The 21,702-nt window shown below is 45.8% G+C and overlaps 1 pseudogene; it reads left to right on the plus strand.

Annotated features, from left to right (window-relative positions):
• Positions 1-7,627: 7,627 nt before the first annotated feature.
• On the plus strand, positions 7,628-8,553 carry LOC138566089 (phospholipid-transporting ATPase ID-like; annotated as a pseudogene).
• The last annotated feature ends 13,149 nt before the right edge of the window (positions 8,554-21,702 follow it).

The following is a 21,702-nucleotide window of genomic DNA, read 5'->3' on the forward strand; positions in this document are numbered from 1 at the left end:
GCACTCCTTTCTCCATCCCTCCGACTCCCTCTATACTCTCCATTCCAATGGTGGAGGCACAGATTTCTTCCCAGGGGGTCAACTTGATGGGTGATTCCGATCCTCCCCCGGTGGCTGTGGCAATGTTGCGGTTGGCAGAAAGTATGCTGCGGACGCGTATCCGCAGGTCGTCCCATCGCTTTCTGCATTGCTGTGGGGTGCGGGGTGCGGTCCCCACCGCACTTACCCGCTGTGCCACCAGAGCCCATATGGCCTTCTTGTTCGCAAGTGCCGTCCTGGTCATTTGCGTGGAGAAGACGACGGCAGCATTCTCCTGGAGGGTCTCTGTTAGCACGGTGAGTTCCTCACGGGAGAAGTGGACCTGCCGCTTGCGGTCGCACGCTTTCTTCGCTACTTTTCCCATTTTTCTTGGTTTCGCTAGGGTGGATGACGGGTTGGGGTGTGTCTCAGGGTAGTGTTTTTAGTGGTTGTGTGGATTTTGTGGTTTTATAGGTGTACGGCGGGATGTTTCCCGTTCCGGGCCCATGTTTTTACTTCCGTTTCCGTATATTTACGGTCACCGTACTTTCCGGTTGGCGCTCACTGCGGTGTCCGCTGTGATGGGTAGCGGTATTGCACCTAGGGCGCCGTACGGCGGCGGTGTGGGCCGTTTTGGGGTCATTTCCGCCATCGCGGACTTTGCACTTCCGCCATGCCGTGGTGCTCGTGCCCGATGGGTCGGAATGGGCCGCACTTTGCTCCATCGTGCAATGGCGGAAACGCTATTTACGCTGTGGCGGTCCGGTCAGTCACTTTCCGCCAGGGTCGTAATGAGGGCCATGGACTGGTTTCAATAGAAATGCACTTTTACATGTTAAAAGTAGCATTTCAATGCTTTTTTTTGTAACTTTAAAACGTTACATGGAGCTGTACAGTGCTGAAATTTCAGCACTGGCCAGCCCCTTGTTACGTTTTAAAGTTTTTGTGTATATTGGAGGGGGGTTCCCTCCCAACCCCCCCCAATCCCCACGGCACCCCTCCCACCCTCCACCCCCAACCCTAACCAAAACCCAACCCTAACCCTATTTTAACACTTAAACTAACCCTAAGCCCTAACCCTAGCCCCAACCCTAACCTTAACCCAAATTTAACCCCTAAACTAACCCAAGCCCCAACCCTATTTTAACACTTAAACTAACCCTAGGCCCAACCCTAACCCCAAACCCTAACCCTAGCTCCAACCTTAACCCTAATTTAACCCCCCAATGTAACCCTAACCCTAAACCTGGCCCCAGCCCTGCACTAATACTTCATTTAGATACCATATTCGATTTTTTTTTCAGAAGAATGTCTTTTCGAAAGAATGGCTTTTTTGAAAAGATGTACTCTCAGGATTTACATTCAAAACTTTGGGCTTCGCAAAAATGACTGGATACCGGCCTAACAGGAGGCATTCAAATCAGGTAAGTGTTGCCGCCTAATTGTGGCACGATCCCCGCCCCCGCGAACAGGCACTACTTTGCATCGATCATCACCCTTGCACCTGGGTGATAATCCCTGTATTTCTAATGAAAGGGGTGCCTTGTAGGGGGCCGGTGCCTCAATGAAAAGGCAGATGAGGCTCTTTATCTAAAGCCTGAAGCACCCTCTTATACACGAGAGCTTCCAGCTTTAGAAATAAGCCCCGGCTTCTAGTGCGATGAGGTTAGCAGGGGACATTAGGGTGCCCGACACAGACCCATCTCAGACACAATTGCTGGAGCCGGCAGGGGCTGCACCCTGACTATTTATTTTAGTTTTATTTATTGGGTATATATTATGCGCCTACACACAAAGTGTTTCAAGGCGCAACAAGACAAGAGACGGGGAACAGGGAGAACAGAACAACGGTCCTACTAGGCCTTGTGACATTCATATCGTATAGTAAGTACAGTAACGAGAAGTGTGTGGGGGAATAGAGGGGAGAAGTGCCGGTCCGGGCTCAAGGGCCTGTGAGAAAAGGCAAGTGCCAGGAGATGCTAGGTGGACAGAGCCAGGGAAAGCAGGGAGAGCAGCGGAATGATGGTCTGCGATCTAAGTGTGAGGTAAGGTGCTGGAAGGCTACATGTGTGCAGGCCCAGCTTGACTAATGTGGTGGGAGGGGCCCAGAGGTCATGTGCAGGATGAGGGGGGAATGCAGGGGAGACCAAATGTGGGGGTAGACTGGACAAGCGGGGCCTGGTGCCCTGTAAAAATCTGAAAGAGCCAGACAGCCAGTCAAGAGGCAGACAGGGACATTAGCAGGGGAGGGGAAGAGGGAAGGAAGAAGAGAAAGGGAAAGTCTAAAGAAGCTTCCGGAACTTAAGGAGATCCGGCTCAATTCTGAGAGGGGCAGAGAGGCCATTCCAGAGGGAGGCACCAGGGGAGGTGAGAGATCTACCCCCTACTCTCTGCTTGGAAAAGCATCTGATCTGCAGAGAGTTAGCTAGTTAGAGAGTTGACTAGCTCCAGCCCACTTAAATCCCTGGCTTAAATAGAGCAGGGATACAGGTCCATACAACTATTCAAATGTTCAAAGAAAACGTAAGCCAGTGAAGGTGGAGGATTTCCACAATCCAGGTCTAAATGAGGACTGGGATCCTGAATCCAAGGTCCCTCGTTCTACAGCACTTAATGTTGAGGAATGGACCGCCCTGAATGGTTCAGCGTGACCCACAGTTCCTTGACGTTCTGATGGTCCAGTGCTAATTGGTCGTGGTTTATGGAAAACCATCAGGCCTCCTTTGCTTTGTCCCTTGATTCCCACGTTATTTCTTTCCTGTATCTCCTGGGGAATTGCTTGGCTGCAGTGATTTCGGTGAAGCCGCTCAGCCGAGGCAGTGTGCAGGGCTCAGAGACCCAATGGGCACTGGTCAGTAGGAGGGGCAGCACGAGTTTTAATTTCCCAAACATCTTTAGGCCTGTATCTGGGCTAACCCTTGTAAAGTGCCCCGGCAAGGTTTCTCTCCTGGCCTGACAGTGTGGCGCGGGTAGGTCCTCGTTCTCTTTCTTGCATCTCCATTCTTTTTCTGGGGGTTCACACCATCCGCCTGAATTTGGACTTCTCAGCCCACCACCAGGTTAACTTTTTTTATTCTTTGCCTTAAACAGACCTTCGAGAAGAAATCTATGTCAGAACCCCAACAAACATGGGCAAGAGTCCTCCCTTCTTAACCCAGAGGCAGGCTGCCATTCCTCCGTCTGACGATTTCCCCTCTCCATCTCCTTATAATTATTCCTCTTTCTCCTCCACCTCCTTTCTCACTTTCTCTTTTTGCCAATTCGAACCTTCTCCTCACACCTCTCTTTGCTTCTCTGCTCTTCCTCGTCCTTGATCTCTTCCTACTTGAATTCTCCTCTTTCCCTCACAACTCTGCTACTCTCCTCGAACGTTTCCTCTTCCAACTCCAACATTTCCCTCACATTCTGTCTTTCTCCTGTGCTGTAGCACTTTGAAGTGTCCTCCATGTGCTAGATGGAATTACCAACAAACATCTTAGACCAAATGAACAGACACACCCAAGGAGGATGGTAAAACTTTGCTTTTTTAAAAATGTATTTATTTATTTATTTGGTTTGTTACAAACCTTCAAAATATATTACATCATTTACTGCTTTCATCTCAATAAAAGAAAGCCGGGAGTTGTACAGCTTTCAAAATAGATGCATGCATAATTAAATTTCTCCTTGTGTATACAGAGTTCATATACTTTTTCATACGTCATCCTACGTGACATTTTACAAAACCTATTAACAGGAGGGATTGAATTAGGGGAACATATCTACTTATAGAATCATATAAGTGTTAGTATCTCATTGGCTGCTCCTTGTCAGTAGGACATGCCCTGAGCAACTTCTACATACGTAGTATACTGATTGTAGCAGAGAATATGGAATCGGATTGGTAACTGAAACATTGTATGTGAAAGTGTGTGGCAGGCCTTATGATTGGTTGGCAACCCCATCCTACCTTGGACTTTCAGCGTGTTTAGCAGCACGTGAGTAGAAACGAAACCTAGGCGCTCAAGATGCATCAATTAATTTATTTTTTTCCCAATTAGTCTGTCATATGTCAATGACCTGATCCTTGGCCAAGGCCTTCTGTTTGTAGTTGACCTTGTGGTCTGCTCACTATTCTGGAACATTAGAGGGAGTATGAGCAGACTCCTATCTCCATCTGTGCTTTTAATGAATAGCCCTTGTTATCGATTTATGAGTCAAGTGTCAGGAAACCACGATTTTGTCCATTTCTGCCTCTTATTTAGGAATATTATTAAACAGGGTGCCATTACCCGTTCTGGCCTTTAGAGACTTGCTCACTCTACCTCACAGAGGCTTTTTGCACTTGTGATTGGTCAACACTTGACACTTGCAGATGTCCTTGTCTCTCCTAATCTTAGCAGAAATATGTCTTATGCACGTGGTACATTCCTTCGACTCCCTTTGTGCCTTGCTCCCATGTCCTGAAATAGCCTTCTTGATCCTTGGCTAAGGTACTCCCTTATTCTGCACGCAAAAACAGCTTCTTCACCGCTTCTTTAATTTGCAATCCTAGGCTCGTCTTTTGAGGTAACAGGGTTGATTCTTAACACCGGCCGTCGTCCATTTTCCTACAATGGCCATCCTAAACATTGTATGTATGCCTCTTTTAGCAAGCATCTATGTATCTTTTCTACCTAGTGTTACTGCATATTTGCAGTTATTGGTCAGCACGTTATTTCATATTTCATCTTCTTTCATTCACGGTTACTTTGTCTTCGGTACATGTTTCTCTTTGTGCTCCAGTTACATTGTCTGTGTTAAGTATTTTCATATCATTTCGGCGTTCATCTCCTTGATGGCATAATTCTGTCATCTTCAGACTATATTTAGAGTTCATCCATATTACTCATAATCGCATTCTGACATCTTGGTATTGAACACCATTCCTGGTATCATCCTTCTTCTGCTTCTACGTGAAGGTACAATCTGAATGGCTGCCTGAGTGCATATCGTCTTTCACACTCGATGCGGTATAGGAATTTTACATGGATTCATGCATGGGTTTCCAAAGGTAGCTCTTTGTCTGCTATTCCAATAGGATGGGGGTGAAAGGGTGTAGACCACAGTAGAGGAATCCACCTGCTCCTCTACACCCCCTTTCTTGATCTCACTGTTCTCTAAATCCAGTGCCTACTTCATGTTTCTGATCCTCTACTCCTCATTCACTCTCTCTTCACAACTCTCCTTCTATGACCTTATTCCTAACTCCTTCCAGTGGTCGAACTACACGAAACGAAGTAGTGGAACTATGTTCCAAAATGGCCTGCCCCCACTCCCCACAAACTCCATTGCCAAGCCCCCTCACAATACAAACACCTAAACAAACACACCTGCTGTTTCAGGGAATATTTAAAATAGAGGAGCACCGCTCCTGCCCACTTCGACCACTGACTCCATCACTTTGGTCTTGACCCGGACCGTTTTTTGTACTATGTACACCAGGGACAAACATTTCACTTATAATCCCATGGGCCGGGCATGCTATTGTCCATTCACAAAATGCAGCTACAGACTGTTCATATTACTGCTATACTTTATAAAGGTATTTTAAAATGCCTTTTGGCATTCAGAACTTCAGTTGAACTTGCAGCATTGATTTATTCATGTGTCTGGAGTCATTTAAATGACTGAAAAATAATTCTGGCAACGTCGGTATTGACATGATGTCCTGAAGAAGTCAACGGTGGGGACAGTAGTTTGGATTAAGCTGTTCACTGCCTGAGTGTCGAAACATATGTTGACAGAGATGCGCAATGTTACAAGATGTTTCATGTATTTTGTATGATCCTATAAATAAGAGGATTAAAACATGAGATATATGGTCTGTCTATTAAACAATATGTGTTAGGTGGAGAAAGGTAATTCTTTGGTGTTTTAGCACATATCAACGGTTCTGCTGGCAGAGGCAATAAGAAGGGGGGCTGCTATCTTGGAGTCAAAGGGCCCTTTCATTGTGGCCCCTCGACTCTCCTATCATGTCCCTATAGGCTGTTGGCTCCACCACTCTGCTGATAGCTTCTTCATGATGTCATCACAATGGACCTTTTCCCATGCTCATAGAAATGGACAAGACGCTTGCATGGTCGTGGCTCACCGACGGTTCCTATCCCGGATGGTTTTCAGGGTTTATGTGTCCTTTACTCAGCACCAGTGGGTTTACACACAGGCCAACTGAATATGCTGAGGGTGAGGCAGATGTTCCCAGAGAGCCCCCGTTTGCCTCCTTGGGGGTCAGCATTGGGAAGCGAGTGACTTTCCTGGGCCCCAAAGTCTCTAGCACGCCTCTCTCTGGCTGCTCACGTGTGACTTTGTCACAATAAGACAAATAATTTATCAGGCTACATACTGGCCTGCCCCTTTTGGAGTGGGACCAACCTTGATTTGCATATGGTCTTTCCCATTTCTGTAGTGGCTTGGCAGGTGAACAACAATGGTCTGGAGGTTCGCCCAGAGCAATGCCAGATGTTCAGATTCATTCTAAACCTTCCAGCCATCACCTCTTTGTTTTCCTCAGGCTGAATACCCACAGCTCCTTTTTTAGTTCTTTGATCAATGGAGAGCCCATCAGGTCCCGTATGGGCAACCGTGCAAAGGGCCATCCATGCTCCCCAATGGCACATACTGTTCATGATCATTTCTCTACCCGTGTAAGGTATTGGAACCATCTCCTGTAATCAGGGCTTTAAGTGGGGTAAGAAATTGAGGGGGGAGGCCTCATTTGGGGCGTGGCTTGCATGATGGGTGTGGCCTGAAAAGTACACAAACCATAGTAAGGTACGCACATAAATATATAAATGCTTACATTTATATATTTGTCTGTGTGATTGTCATATGTTGTGCCATCCTTTATAAACAGAAATATGTTTCATATGTTTCATATTTCTATGCTTTAAAACGAAGGCTTGAAAAGTACACAATTCAATCCATATTTTATAAAGCTTTGATGACGGACAAAGCCTGACGCATCTTGGTTGTCGGCAACTCTTTATAAAAGATGGCTGGAATTATGTACTTTTCAAGCCATCTTTTATAAACCTAGAAATATTTCATGAGTCCACAGGTTCGCCATGGGTTAAAGATACCTCTGTTGCCTGGGGAGAGAGTGGGGAAATAAAAAGACAATAACTTCCTCTGGTGAGCCCTCATGTGAGGGGTCACCAGAGGAAGTTGAAGTGACTGACAGAAGTGTCAGCCAGCCACAACGGCACTGTGGCTGGCTGGCACTTCTGTCAACTTGCCTGACGTAATGGCGGGCGCATCTCCCGTCGCAGCTGCAGCTGTGGAGGGATAATGTTCCCCACTGTGGTGTGGTGTGGTGGGACGGGGGCTCTGGCTGGTCCACTGCTCAACCCCAATTTTAGGAAAGTGCTGGGGCCCAGCCCCAGCTGGCCACGGCCCACTTAAAGCACTGCAAGTAATCCGCCTCTCGGAGTGAACATCCTCTCTATCTTGCTAGTGGTCCGGCCACTTTTAATATCTGTCTAATCTAACAGGTTTATAAGACTTTTTCCAGCATCCCTTTATTATATCCCCCAAGAGCCAATCCGCCGCCACTGCCGCCACATTGTCTATAATATTGTAGAAGCTGAGGTGACAGAAAGAGGCTGTGGAGTTGAGCGCATAGTCGGGCTCAATGCATGGAGCGGTGGCCCCGCCCCTGGAGGGCAGGGGGGTGTCACACTGAGGATCTCCCATGGGCCATACTACCACTGTGTCGATGTCATGGAGCTGTGTGCCAAGAAGCGCCCTCCAGAGGAAGAAAGGAGGGTCAGAGCCAACGACCGAGAATACAACGAAAAGTTCCAGTATGCAAACAACTGTATCAAGACGTCCAAATACAATGTGGTCGCCTTCTTGCCCATCAATCTCTTCGAACAGTTTCAGGAAGTGGCCAACACATATTTCCTATTCCTTCTCATACTGCAGCTCATTCCACAGATCTCTTCCCTGTCCTGGTTCACCACTATTGTGCCTTTGGTCCTTGTGCTAACCATCACAGCTGTCAAAGATGCCACAGATGATTACTTTCGTCATAAGAGTGATAACCAGGTCAATAGTCGGCAGTCAATGGTATTGATCAGTGGCATACTTCAGAATGAATGATGGATGAACGTTCGCGTAGGTGATATTATCAAGTTGGAAACCAATCAGTTTGTAGCGGCAGATCTGTTGCTTATCTCAAGCAGTGAACCTCATGGATTGTGCTACATAGAAACGGCAGAGCTGGATGGGGAGACTAACATGAAAGTGCGCCAGGCTATTCCAGTGACATCCGTGCTGGGCGACACCAGCAAGCTTGCCAAGTTTGATGGTGAAGTTGTCTGTGAGCCTCCCAATAATAAGCTGGATAAGTTCTGTGGCACTCTGCACTGGAAGGAAAACAAGTATCCACTGACCAATCAGAGCATGCTTCTATGCGGTTGTATGCTGAGGAACACGGAGTCGTGCTTTGGACTGGTCATCTTTGCAGGGATTATCACTACTTACTCTGCCCCGAGGAAGGCGGTTCTTTAACATCAGTGGCCCTACAGGTGGCCCGCCGGAACGTAAATGTGGTCTCTTTTTGCTGGAACTAATTTTGTTTCCAATTACATCTCTTCTCTCTGAGACCCCTCCTTTTCAAACCTGAATAATGTGAAAAGTTTACATTGGCAGACCTGTACATATGTATTTATATCTTTGTTTAATTAACTGAACTGAACAGTTCTCTTTGTTTCTTACAACGCACTACCCTCAGTGGATAACCCCAAGGGTCGAGGTAAAATTTGGTCGCACTTTATGGAGATTTGGGGTATGATAGTTGTGGCTAATCCTCTTCCCACCTGGAAAGCTCGGGGTTATAAATCCACTATTGATTACATTATTTGTTCTGTGGGCGTGTTCAACTGCACAGGAATATTGGATATCATTGATACTAATCTTAGCGACCATTGTATGCTTTCTTTCGAATTGGACACGGTGGGTTACTCTAAATCAAAACTGATGTATAATCATCCCTTGGAAATTAACCAGGCTGGGAATAGAAACAGATGGACTGAGAAAAAAAACACCTCTTTCACGGCCACCATGATTAAAGATTACAAAACTTTCTCTGACATCCAACGGGTCGACACATATTCGGCTGTTAAATTTACAGACTATATTAATAGTTCACTTAGAAAAATTGAGGATTCTTATAGTAAGAAGATCACAGGTAATAATTGTAAGACCCATTATTTTGACCGGATAGTGAAGGACAGGAAGTGTCTGATGAGGAGAGAGATTAGACAGGCTTGGAAAGCAGGGTATGATATTACTGATACGGTGGCCCTGGTAAAGAAAATAAAGCAAAAATATAATAATTGGTCGATCCAACATCATATGGTTAAAGAGCAGAGGGATGGGGAAATTATGTTAAACTCCCTTAGAGGACATAACTCCAGCAACTTCTGGAACTTAATTAACAACCTTGAGAAACCCCAGAAAGAGATGCTTCTTAATCCGATTAACGAATCTACTTGGCTGGGTCATTTTGCCGATATATATCACACTAAAAATCATGATATGAAAGATGTAGTGAATGGAGGATCCCAATGGCACTTGAATTTTAGCACGAGGGACATTGTGGACTTAATAACTAAATCTAATAACTCGGGTGCGCTCGGGCCGAATACTCTTTCAAATAAAATTTTTAAACGTGAACCCCAAATATGGGCAAAAATACTGTTTAGTTTGTTTAATAATATATTATTGACCAGAGTTTTGCCTCTGTCGTGGAGGGTATCCATTATCATCCCGATCTTTAGGCAGGGATCCCGACAATGTCCCCTAAACTATAGGCCAATCGCCATCTCGGATCCAGAGTCGAAATTGTTTGCGTCTGTTGTACTGAAGGAAATTCACAAGTGGATGCTTGAAGAGAATATTCTGGATATTAGGCAAATCGGCTTTAGGAAAAATATGGGAACCAAATGTGGAGGGATGATACTTAGCTGTCTGCGTGCTGAATCCATGAAGAAGGGGGCCTTACCCATTTATGTTGCGTCCATGGATTTAAGCTCTGCGTTTGATTTGGTGGATAGGAGGATCCTCTGGCAGAGACTTAGATCACTAAATATGCCACCTATCCTGTTGGATATAGTCAGGGCTATATACACCGATACAATAATAAGGGTAAGATTAGATGCTGAGGGTACTTTGACTAGTGCACTGACCGTATATAATGGTTTGCGTCAGGGCTGTTTGTTGGCACCTACAATATTCAACTTGTATGTAAGTGGTGCGAATACCGCCCTGACGAATAAAGGCCTCGTAGCTCCAAAAATACGGAATATCCGTTTAGCATGGCTAGCGTATGCGGATGATTTCCTCCTTATTGACAATACAAAGATCGGTCTACAAAAATTGCTGAAAGCTTTCGATGATTTTACCTCCTCCCTACTGTTGAAGATCAATCCGGCGAAAACCGTGATAGTTTGTTTGGGCAATAGAAGTAGGAAGTTGGACGCGCTTACCTGGTCATGTGGTATATCGCGGCTTAGAGCCCAGCCTGTGTTTAAATACTTAGGGTTTGTTATATCGGGGTCTAACTTAAGATCAGTATTTGGAAAGCTTGGAAGGCAACTTCGATTCAAGGCCGATATTGCTATCCGTCAAATGAGAGCAATCGAATCCAAATATGGTAGATTTACAATGTGTCCTCTGAGAGAATTCTATACGAAAAAGGTCATCCCGAGATTAATATATGGGGCTGAATTACAGTCTCTTAAATACGAGGGGGACTGGTCTGCCACTGAGAGCTATATTTGGAAATCTGTTTTGTGTTTCTTACCTAAATCAATTCCTTTGGAGTTAATTCTGTACGAATTTGGTTTAAACTCTCTAGTGGCACATGTAACTTGGAAAAGACTAAAGTTGTGGAGGAAATGCATGGTTAGTGAAATGAATTCACTGTACTACTGTGTAGGTCAGGATTCTGGTAACCCCTTTATACAAGAGATGAATGCTGAAACTACAAAGACTCTGGTATGTTTAGGTATGTCAGTAAACTCTCTAAAGAAGAAACCCACACGGGTAAAAGAAAGTGTGATGTGGTTCGATTGGCTACATACAAAAGATACAATTTTGGACTCTAAACTGTACCACCAAGTTTGTGCGTTGAACAAATGGTTTCCAGATATGGAACAGCATTTAGCTGAATATCCTTGCAAGCGAATAAGAAATGATTTTATGCGTTTTAGATTCAATGTCATTACTACAAACCAGGTCAATGTTATAAGATCAAGTGTGAAAGGGTCTTGGACCTGGTGCAGATTTTGCCTGGTAGAGGGGACGGTTGAGAATTTACAGCATATTTTGCTGGTGTGCCCGGCACTTAAGGCCAAAAGACTTCTATACTTCAGTCAATATGTATCTAATACTGCTAATGTGGATAGAGATTGTATTTGGTATAGAATGCTTCATTGTAGTAAAGGCAATTTAAATGTTAGGGTTGCAACTTTCTTGAGAAATGTATGTGATCTTTTTTAAAAGGTTTGATTGTATTTATTGGAGAGAATGTTAATTTTGTTTGGTGACCTTTGATATTTCTTCCTGCTGCTTTTTTTTCTCATTTGTCGTGTTTAGATCTGGAATTGTGTTTTCTCAGTATTTGATTATGTACTTGTCTTTTGTTCCTTTTTTTTTTTACTGAGACTGGTTCTAATCTATGTCAAAGTTATGTAAATACGTGTGAGAAATGCCTATTTCTATATTTTGTAAGGTTTATATAAACCATAACAAATAAATAAATAAAATAAATAATAATAATATTGTAATGGTGGGTGCTTGCCTGCATGTTTTGTGCATTCATGCTTGAACATGCATGACACCATTTTGCATGCGCCTCTGTTAAATGCTCAAATGCCAAGCATCTAATTGTACCAATCCATCCTTCAGTCACCACTGCACGCTTGGTAGAACTCACCTGAAAAGCTAAACGAGGTACCATCTGACCGCTGGCTGTGTGCAGTCCAGACATACCTCCACTGAAATTATACAGACTTGAAATCCGTTGCTGCAAAAAGGAAAGGACCAGAAAACAAGGCTTCTCTGCCTGCGCCCCAAGACTATGGAACCTCCTCCCCATCAGCATCAGACTCGCCCTCACGCTCCTACAATTCAGAAAAGAATGGAAGACCCACTGCTTCAAGGAGTCTCTCCTCCTCAACACCTAGGCCTTCACGTCACCCTGTGCCTCCTGACATGCTAGAAGCTGCCCGCCGCGCTCCTCTCCGCCACCCATTACAGCTGTACCCCTTCTCTGTGCCTCTCTGTATTGTAACCCCTTGCTGTATATCTGTTCTGTTGTTAGCTCTGTAAAGTGCTCCGTTGTATATCTGTATTGTTGCATACTTCTGCAAAGCGCTCTGTTGCTTCTCGGAGCTAGGTCCGCGCTCCAGAAATACCATAATATTAATAGTAATATGCTACATCCACCACCTCACCTTGCTTTCACCTCCTGGGCATCTTTATAACCGGCTGCATCTTCCCACTCACCATTGTCTACTTTTGGGCACTTTGGCCAGCCTGGCCAAGTCTTGGGCCAAGGATATGGTGCCATAGCCCTTTCCTGTCCATCATCCTGGGCAGCAGCCTATTGCTTGCTCTTCCCATCTGGTGGCTGCACACCTGGCTCGTCTCCATCAGACCTACCTCCTCTATTGGGCTGCACACCAGCATTGCCCTCTGCTGCCCCCTTCCTTGTGGCATTCCCGCTCTATGGTCCCCTTCCTTGGTGAGGACATTGCCTCGGCCGCTTCTAACCCTACTGGGGATCTTGCGTTCTCCTTCTGGGGCACTCGAGGTGCCCCACCAACTCTATCTTCATTTGGCAGACACCTTCTTATGCCCTGTGCCATCAAGGGGCGACCCACGTCTCCACTCTCTCCACTCCATGGCATCTATCCTCTGCCCCTGAGATTGTTACTCTTTCATTTGATGCCCTTGGTCCCCCAAAACCCATGTAACTGCTTAGTCGGCCTCATCCCTACCCTATTGACTTATCTACAATGTTATGTTATGTTATGTTATGCTATGTCACTAGCGCTTATAGAGCACGCGTTCAACAAAAAGGTATCATGGTGCTCAGGCAGGAAGTGCTAACAAAGATTAGGTTTTGAGAGACCGCTGGATTAAGAGATAGAGGTCCGCCTTATGGTCTTTACCCACTGTCTTTGTGCCCCCACTCCTTTTGGACCACGTATTTCTCACTTTTTGGGTAATTATCTGGCCAACATGGCACCTGGTATCCCAGTAACTGCCCTTCTCTTGGGTCACTCTCGCATGCCCTTCCCCCTTCTCCTTTTCCTCCAGCCGCCCTCGTTAGTCAAGGTCTCCTGGATCACTGCTCACAGAACCAGAGGGCATCAGTGACTTCTTCCTCTGATAGTGTCTTCTTATGTTCTCCACTTCTCCTCAGAGCATGAACGCGGTGGGCCCATACCATGCCATGCTATGCCAGGCACCAGCTGCCAGTCAATCAACTGGTGGGGAGCTCATGCACACCAGCGCTTTCATGCCATCTGCCCAGCAGCTGGAAAGTGGATGCCTACCTATGAAAACCTCCTATCTGAGGCACCCCATCCTTCAATATTTAAAGTAAGGGAGAACAAATGTTATGTTAGGTTCATTTCTATAGCGCGCAGTCCCCCAAAGGTATCATGGCGCTGGAGAAGGAGATCGTGTTAAGCCAAGTAGTCAAGTCACATAAGGTGGCCTAGAAGAGCGTAGTTTTAAGCGCTCTTCTGAAAGCCAAGTGATACGAAATGTTCCTAATCACAGAGGGTAGGGCATTCCCCAGGGTGGCGGCAACTATAGAGAAGGCACGACCACCTATCCTACCGCCTACCGCCAAATAGTTCTCAAAACCCTAGACATGAAAAGTCTTTACAGCAAAAAGGTGTTCTAGGTGAAAATATTGTTTTCTAAAGATCTTTTCACCAAAATACTGATTTAGAAAGAACGCTCCGTCACCGCACGGAGTCATCTTTCTAAATGGGACTATCACGCACCTGCCGCGCACATGTGCGCGCATGGGCTGTCAGGCATGTCGGGACCCGGAAGCGCAGGACGAGGAGAACGGGTGTGTGTGCTCTGTGTATATGTTTTGTCGTGGGGGATGAAGGGGGTGGAGGATGGGGGCCGGGAGGAGGGGGTTGGTGCTGAGAGATGGATGTTTGAGCAGCAAAACGCCCGATTTAAGGGAAGTCCTGCGGGAGAGAAGTGGGTGTCAGGGGTGGTGGGGGGTGGTGGGCTGGGAGGATCAATGGGTTGCTCGGGTGGATGAAACCCCCCTGAATATAAACCCCCCACAAAAAACACATTTGAAAAAAGACCTTTACAATGCTGGTTTTCCGATCAATATAAAATTGGGCATTGTAAATCGGTCTTTTTCTCTTAAGACCTTTAAAATTAGGTCTTTTCACATAGAACCCATAAATGACCACATAGAACAGGGGTCTGCAACCTATGGCTCTCCAGATATGTTGGACTACAACTCCCATGATCCCTCACCATTGGCTATGCTGGCTAGGGCCGATGGGTGATGTACCCCATAACATCTGGAGAGCCAAACTTTGCAGACCCCTGACAGGAAAACTAGCAGCCCATGAAGCATTGACCACAAAAGTGCTTACATAATCAGTAAGTAGTTATTCCTTTACTGTCCTTTGCAATCAAATAAAATCAGACATTTTATGATAAAGTCTTTGGAACAGTGATGGGAGCAAATGTTGCTCCTAAGTTTGCAAATATCTATATGCCATGACATGAGCAAAAACATGTACCAACTTGTAAATGTGCCTCTGGATGAGATAGGTAGGTGATTTGCTCATGCTTTCGAGTGGCCTCAAATCAAATGTCAAAGGTCAGTTTGGGAATGTATTAATGCCATTCCTGTTTAACAACGTTCAAAGCGAGTCAAAGAACAATGTACTTTTTTAGGTAGTTCAGCATCTGCTTGATGGTGGAAGACTGACTGTAAAAATGTACTCCAAGAAACACACTCCTGCTTTTTATATCAGATTACACTATTGCAATGAAATGCAACTAGCCATATTCACTTCTAAATATTACAATTATCTTTCAACAATGAAGGTTTCGATGAAGCAGCAGTAAAATTACTTTTAAGTAGCCATGTTTTTTTTACTGGGATTCATATCGTGCTCCTTTGCCATTTGCATGGTCTCTTGGCGCTCAGTCGGATCTGAAAGAAGCAGGATGGTGAGGTTAGTGGGGAGGGAGGGAACATGTAAGAGAGCTTTGCTGCTGTGTTAATGCACGCAGACTGGACCTACCCAGAGCTCTGCATGCAGGTATGTTAGTAGGTGCCACATTTTGCATGCATGGAGGCATGGTAGGGAGTCTGGTGTGCTGGTGGTGATAGAATGCAGCGGTCGGTACTGTAGGGTGTAAGTTGATTGTGGTGGTGTAGAGTTCTGTTGTTTGATGGCTGTTGTGAGGGTTATTGATTTGCAGTGTGTAAGTGATTCAGTGTGTTTGAACGTAGAGGTTGGGCATGTAAATGTGGGTATGTTAGTGGAGGGCGCATTTGGAACATGGAGCATCCTTCCTGGCAGGCCGTGGCAATGTCTGCATGGGGGTAATGTCTCAGGGTGCCTTTTGGGTGAGGCAATTGCGAGTAGATGTCCTAGGGTACCCTAGAGTGGGCTGGTATCTCCGGCAGTGGAAATGCACAGTGGCTGGTCCTGTAAGAGAGGGGGGGGTGCACGAGGAGGAGAGGAAGGCTTGGCAGAGTGTGGCAATGGTAGCAAGTAGACAGTGAGTGAACATTGTTCCCATGGGGGTTTGAAGGGATTCAAAGTGGGCAGATCCTTGTGCGATCCCTACGAATAACTTAGCAACATACAAGGCCATGGTGCATATCTAGGGGCCAGTCACGTGCATAACATAGGGCTGCAAAATCAGAGTTGGGTAAAAATTGCCCTGCGCACCATGGGGCAGGATCACAGAGGGGCATATGGTAACAAATCCCCAGAGGGGCCACAATTACACTGGGAAACCCAGGGGCCAATCCACAGAGGGGCACATTCCCAGTGGGGCACACAGGAGCACAATTCCGATGCAACACATGGGAGAGAATGCCAGCAGGCAGAATCGCAATGGGGTGCCTGGGAGCAAATATAGTATTAAGTAGAACGATGAGAGAGGGAGTTATGGAGGGGATCAAGCTGCATATAGCACTGCTCCGAGGGCATAATACACACATAATAAGGAATGATAGGCATTATAAAACATTAGAGGTCAAAGGATCAATGCGGCCCAGAAACCTGGTCTCCTCACTACACTCCAACACTGGCCTTTGCTGACAGTTCTCATGTCACTTTCTCATGTTGCCACTGTCAGACCATGCTCTCTTGCTTTGCTAGCCAAGTGTTCATGGGAGGCATGGACTGCTCGCATCAGGGAAAAGTGTGCCTGAGTGAAAACTGAAAGAGGCCCTCACTTCACCTTCCTTAGTATGTTGGTTGGCAGGATGAGATCCAAAAAACAACAAAAGCTGTCCCCGCAGGAAAATGGTCTATAGCTTATGCAGTGAAATCATTTGCTGCACCCTCACTTACTCCAAAAAGGAAAGATGAAGAAAAAGGATCACTACTGGCTGGATGCTCTAGTCTAGGTAGGCAGGATGAGAGCCACCCCAAATCTCACTCATGCTTGCTCCAGTGCTGCTCTCAATGGTCCCTGGCGAGGCGTTTGGCCTTCATGGCAGCGAGCGTTGCTCAGGCGATCAAAGCAGAGACCAAGATCACTGGTTGTTTCTTCCAGAGTTGTTTCTGCCCCTGTGCTCACAACATGTTTTACAACCCTATTACACATTGCATGCATCTATGCAAAACTTCCATAGCTTCCTTGACTTGTCCTAGGGAGCTTACATTTTATTGTATTCTGTATATCCTGTGATAAAGAGCCCATTTCAATAACCGAGGGGGACAAGTCAGATGTACTTATACATACCCCTAGGTTTGCATCCCTTTCCCCCTCTCCATTCATAGTCTCCACGCCAAGATCACGTAGAGAACTTATTTTAACTGATGAGGGTGGTAAAGGGCGAGCCATTGCTCGAGCCAGACTATTCCGGCGATTTGAAAAGACTAATGGAGCTGAAAGCATATCTACAGGGGCCTTTGAATTTTTGCTCATGTTGTTGTAAAAGAGAGGATCCCAACCCGCTTAACTAAACAGAATGTTTACCAATCTACCTACGGCTTACTGCCTCACCCCTAAAAACAGCGGAACAGCGGAACAGCGCACCCACTCCTTATGTGCTGCTTCCGGTTTCAGGAGGCGTGGCCTCTGCTATGTCGGCAAAAATGAATGTCCCAAAAAGACATACTGGCGCCTAATGAAATGAGAACAATCTGTTAGTTGATAACCTCTTTTAAAGGTTCTTCTGTAGAGGGTTTAACAAGCATCACAGGGGTCCTCTTGTACCTTTAGAGTCCTTAATCCAGTCACTGGCTGGAACATGGAGAATATCCGCTGGCTGAACAACGCCGAACAGCAGCTTGATGCGTGTGCCAGATGGTTTTCATTCTATGTACCTTTAATGAAAGTAATGACATGTCCTTCAATATGATGATCAAATGCGACGATGAGAATATTTGGGTCTACCACACATCTTTACTAGAATTGTACTGTATAAGTATAAAACATCTGTGAAGATCATGTCATCCTGCCACCAGTAGTTTTGGTGGCAAAAGAATCATGATGTGTCTTGACTTCAGTATAAATTCGGAAATTATCTTGACATTCATTAATAAGACCCAAAACCTATTCAATGAATTCTGAAATCAACCCCAGCCCAATATCCATTTTGCTTTTTATTGATTTGCACTACTGACTTCTGGTCCCTGTAGTCTTTGTCTCAACCACAGCTAATTGATTACACTGCTGTGCTATAAACCCCTCTGCTTGCAAGTATTGCCTCACTGGGAAATCCATCTCGCACAGGACAGTCTTAAGAGGACGGTCAAAGGCTCCTCAATGTTTAAAACATAACACATCTAAATCTGGGTTTCCTTACAAATTTCTACCTCAGTGTTCCTCCTCCTACTTCGTACTCGTTATGATGTTCTTAATTCTTTAGGTACATATGCACATTTTTAGATGTTTTCTATACAATTAATGGCTCTGAAGTTCTCTTTTTGTTGCAAGTGCTTATTTTGACGTTCAGAATTTGTTAACTCCTCCTCGGGTCACCTAATTGGTCAATGTTCCCTTGAAAGCAATCCTTCACGTGGCTGTCGAGAAGCAGGTAGACGCATCTACCCTAACTCCCGCCCTTTTCACCGCCGTCATACTGGAACAGCAGGAGAGGAGCTCTATGTGGCACCCCATGTGTTGTCCATATACCACATTGAGTGTATGAGAGGCGATATGCACTCAGGGAACCGTACCGTACCGAGCATACCCTCGTACTGAAAGAGTGGAAGGATGTTAGTTAGCACGCACCTTTGGACATCAGGGAGCGCTGAGTGAAATCTGACAAAGGCAGAGTGATGTCATAAAGAAGATGTACAAGGACATACTGAAGCGATATGAAAATACTTAAGAATGACGATGTAACTGCTGCGACAGAAGAAACATGTACGAAATGATAAAGTAAACATGGATGTAAAACAAGACAAAGTAACCTGCTGACCAATATGTGTAAATACACAGTAACGCAAGGTAGATGACACATATAGAAGCTTGCTATAGAGATAAATATAATATGGCAAGGACGGCCATGATAGGAAGATGGACGTCAGCTCATGTAAAGATTCATTCCAGCTACCTCAGAAACAGACCAGGGGTGCAGAGCCAGGAGACGCGGGAAAAAAGTTTTGTGTGCAGAATAAAGAGAAGTCTATGTTGGTCTGGGACCAAGGATGCTATTTCAAGGAATAGCTGCAAAGCACAAAGGGAGGCAGACGGATGAGCCATGAACGAGAGACATATTTCTCTTAGATTAAAGAAAAAGAAGAAAACATTTACAAGGGGCAGGTATTGGACAATTTACAATGGATAAGACTCCTACAAGATGGAGTGAGCAAGTCTCTAGAAGCTAGAAGGAGCAATCAAATAGCATTAAATAGAAGGTCCAAATGGACACATTTGCAGTCTCCTCACACGTGAGTCAGAAGCCGAAAACAAGGGTTTTTCATTCAGCCTCGGTTGAAGATAGTGATATGCTCATACTCCATTTAATGTCCCAGAAGACTTTGGCTTATGGTTGGACTGATGATCGACTAATTGGGAAAGTTGAGAATAATCTGATTTGACTCAAGCATCTCGGTTTCGGTTTCCTTACGTGCTGCTAGCCAAGCCGAAAGTCCAAGATTGGGTGAGAATGCCAACCAATCAGTGGTTATATGGGGCAACCTGCTATATAATGTTGCATTGACCAATCCGCTGCCATTTCATTGTGTCCGCAATAATCAGTATTGTACATATTTACAGGTAGCTCAAGGCATGTCCTAGAGGTAAGGTTCAGCCAATGAAGTACTAACCCATATGTATTCTATAAATACATATTTTCCCCTAACCAATCCCTCCCATCGATAGGTTTTACAGTTTGCCATGTAGGATGATGTCATAATTGACGCATATTGGAGTATAAGACCTCTGTTTAAAGAGGTTTGTGTGTGAGTGTGCAAGCATCAGTTTGATGTCTGCCAGTTTGCCCTGCTGTATTAAATTGAGAATAAAGTAGTACATTCCCATATTCTTTGAGACTGTCCGGTTATTTGGTCTGAGATCTATATTGGTAATTCCATCTAGAACAAGAGATGCTTCAAGGTGCTAGAGCGCACAGCCATCAGACTGATCCATGGGATCAGAAACCAGAACCTTTAAGGGCCTCACAAATGTGCTGGAGCAACCCAACGTTGTGTCATTTGATGTATCTATTTAATTTATGTACTGGGCATTTATAATGCATCTATACACAATGGGGCTGATTCATGGAATTATGTGCGCCGATAAACGGGCTTTGTGCGCCATTCTGCCCGCAAATCCCTGTTTCACTAATGGGGATTTGCGAGCAGAATGGCGCACAAAGCCCGTTTTTCGGCGCACATAATTCCATGAATCAGCCCCAATGTGTTTCAAGGCGCAACGAGACAAGGGGTTGGGGGGCAGGGATGACAAAAACAAAAACGGTCCTATTAGGACTTGTGGCATTCGGATCGTGCAAGTGCAGTACCAAGAGGTGCAGGGGAGAGGGGAAGGGGGAAATGCAGATCAGGGTGGAAAGGCCCGTGGGGTAAGTGAGTGCCAGGGGAGGCCAGGTGGACAAAGCCGGAGGAATGCAGAGAATGCAGGTGAAGGCAGGTCTACATGCAAAATGTGGGGTGAGGGGATGGAAGGGCACAGGGAGTGCGGGGGGATGGGGGGCTCAGGTGAGGCCAAGGGCCAGGGTAGACTGGATGAGGACGGCCTGGTGCCCTGTAAGAATCTGAAGTAACCAAACAATCAGTGAAGCAGGCAACAGAGACATTAGCAGGGATGGGGCAGAGGGAAGGAGGAAGAGAAAAGGAAGGTCTTGAGAAGCTTCCGGATCTTAAGGAGATCCGGCTCAAGCCTGAGAGGGCCAGGGAGGCCAGGGGCATCTTGAACTTCTCCTTATCTCCTCCACAAGGTGTCCATGCAAGATCTTCTTTAATGGTCATTACACTACTGATCTCAGGAGGCTCCTGCTCAAGGAGCCAGAATTACATTTGGTAAGAGGTGCCCGACTCTTAAATGGTGATTCCTAGATGGCGATGCTTTGAGTCTCGAGTTGTAATCTCGCCAGCCCCTTTCTTATTTTGATGTATTAAATCCTAGTTCATATCACCAAAGGGGAACGTGGAAAAGCATCAGCTGGAGGAGTGAGATGTTGGGCGACGGACTACAGACCTATTGTTTGAAAGAAATGTTTTAAGGTGCCCAGAAGCCGCAGAGTTCCCATTTGGCTCTGGACTCGGACCCACATGCGGGCTGCTATCTGCCATCTGTCGCCGGCGACAGCCGTCCTGTGACTGGAGAGGAGCCGTTCTCTCCCCCTATGCCAAATGCATCAGTGCCGCAGCAGCAGGTATCTCCACCCGGCCCACCCCCACACGGACGTCCAAACAGCGGTCACTTGACTGACCACGTGACCGCATTTCTAGAAGTGATACATGGAACACTGGGTCGCCCTGATGCCGCAGAGTTCCCATTTGGCTGTAGACTTGGCCCTACATGATGACTGTTATTGTTATTGTACTTGAACGGGGGATTTATACCCAAGTCTCCTCCTATCCCGACTCTAATCCTCTACTTTCCCCTTTCCAATCAGGATGTTGCCCACATCATTCCACAGAAACAGCCTTACTAAGCGTTTCTAACTCTCTTCTTTTGGCTGCCACACCAGGCTCTCCCCAATTCTTATTCTTCTCAATCTGCTGCTTTTAACACCGTGGACCACCCTACTCTTCTCTTAACCCTTTACTCCATTGGGTTTTATGGTTCTGGTCTTGATTAGATTTCTTCCTACCTCACGGACTGTTTTTAACAGTCTCCCGGTCTGGTAACATGTCTCCTGCCTTTCCACGTCTCCACGGTGACCCCCAAGGCAGGGTCCTTTGCTCTTTTCTCTTTTCTCTGTATGCCAGACCC

Source organism: Ambystoma mexicanum, chromosome 2p (genome assembly GCF_040938575.1).
Source record: "Ambystoma mexicanum isolate Mex_15411 chromosome 2p, UKY_AmexF1_1, whole genome shotgun sequence".
In the NCBI taxonomy this organism is placed as follows: Eukaryota; Metazoa; Chordata; class Amphibia; order Caudata; family Ambystomatidae; genus Ambystoma; species Ambystoma mexicanum.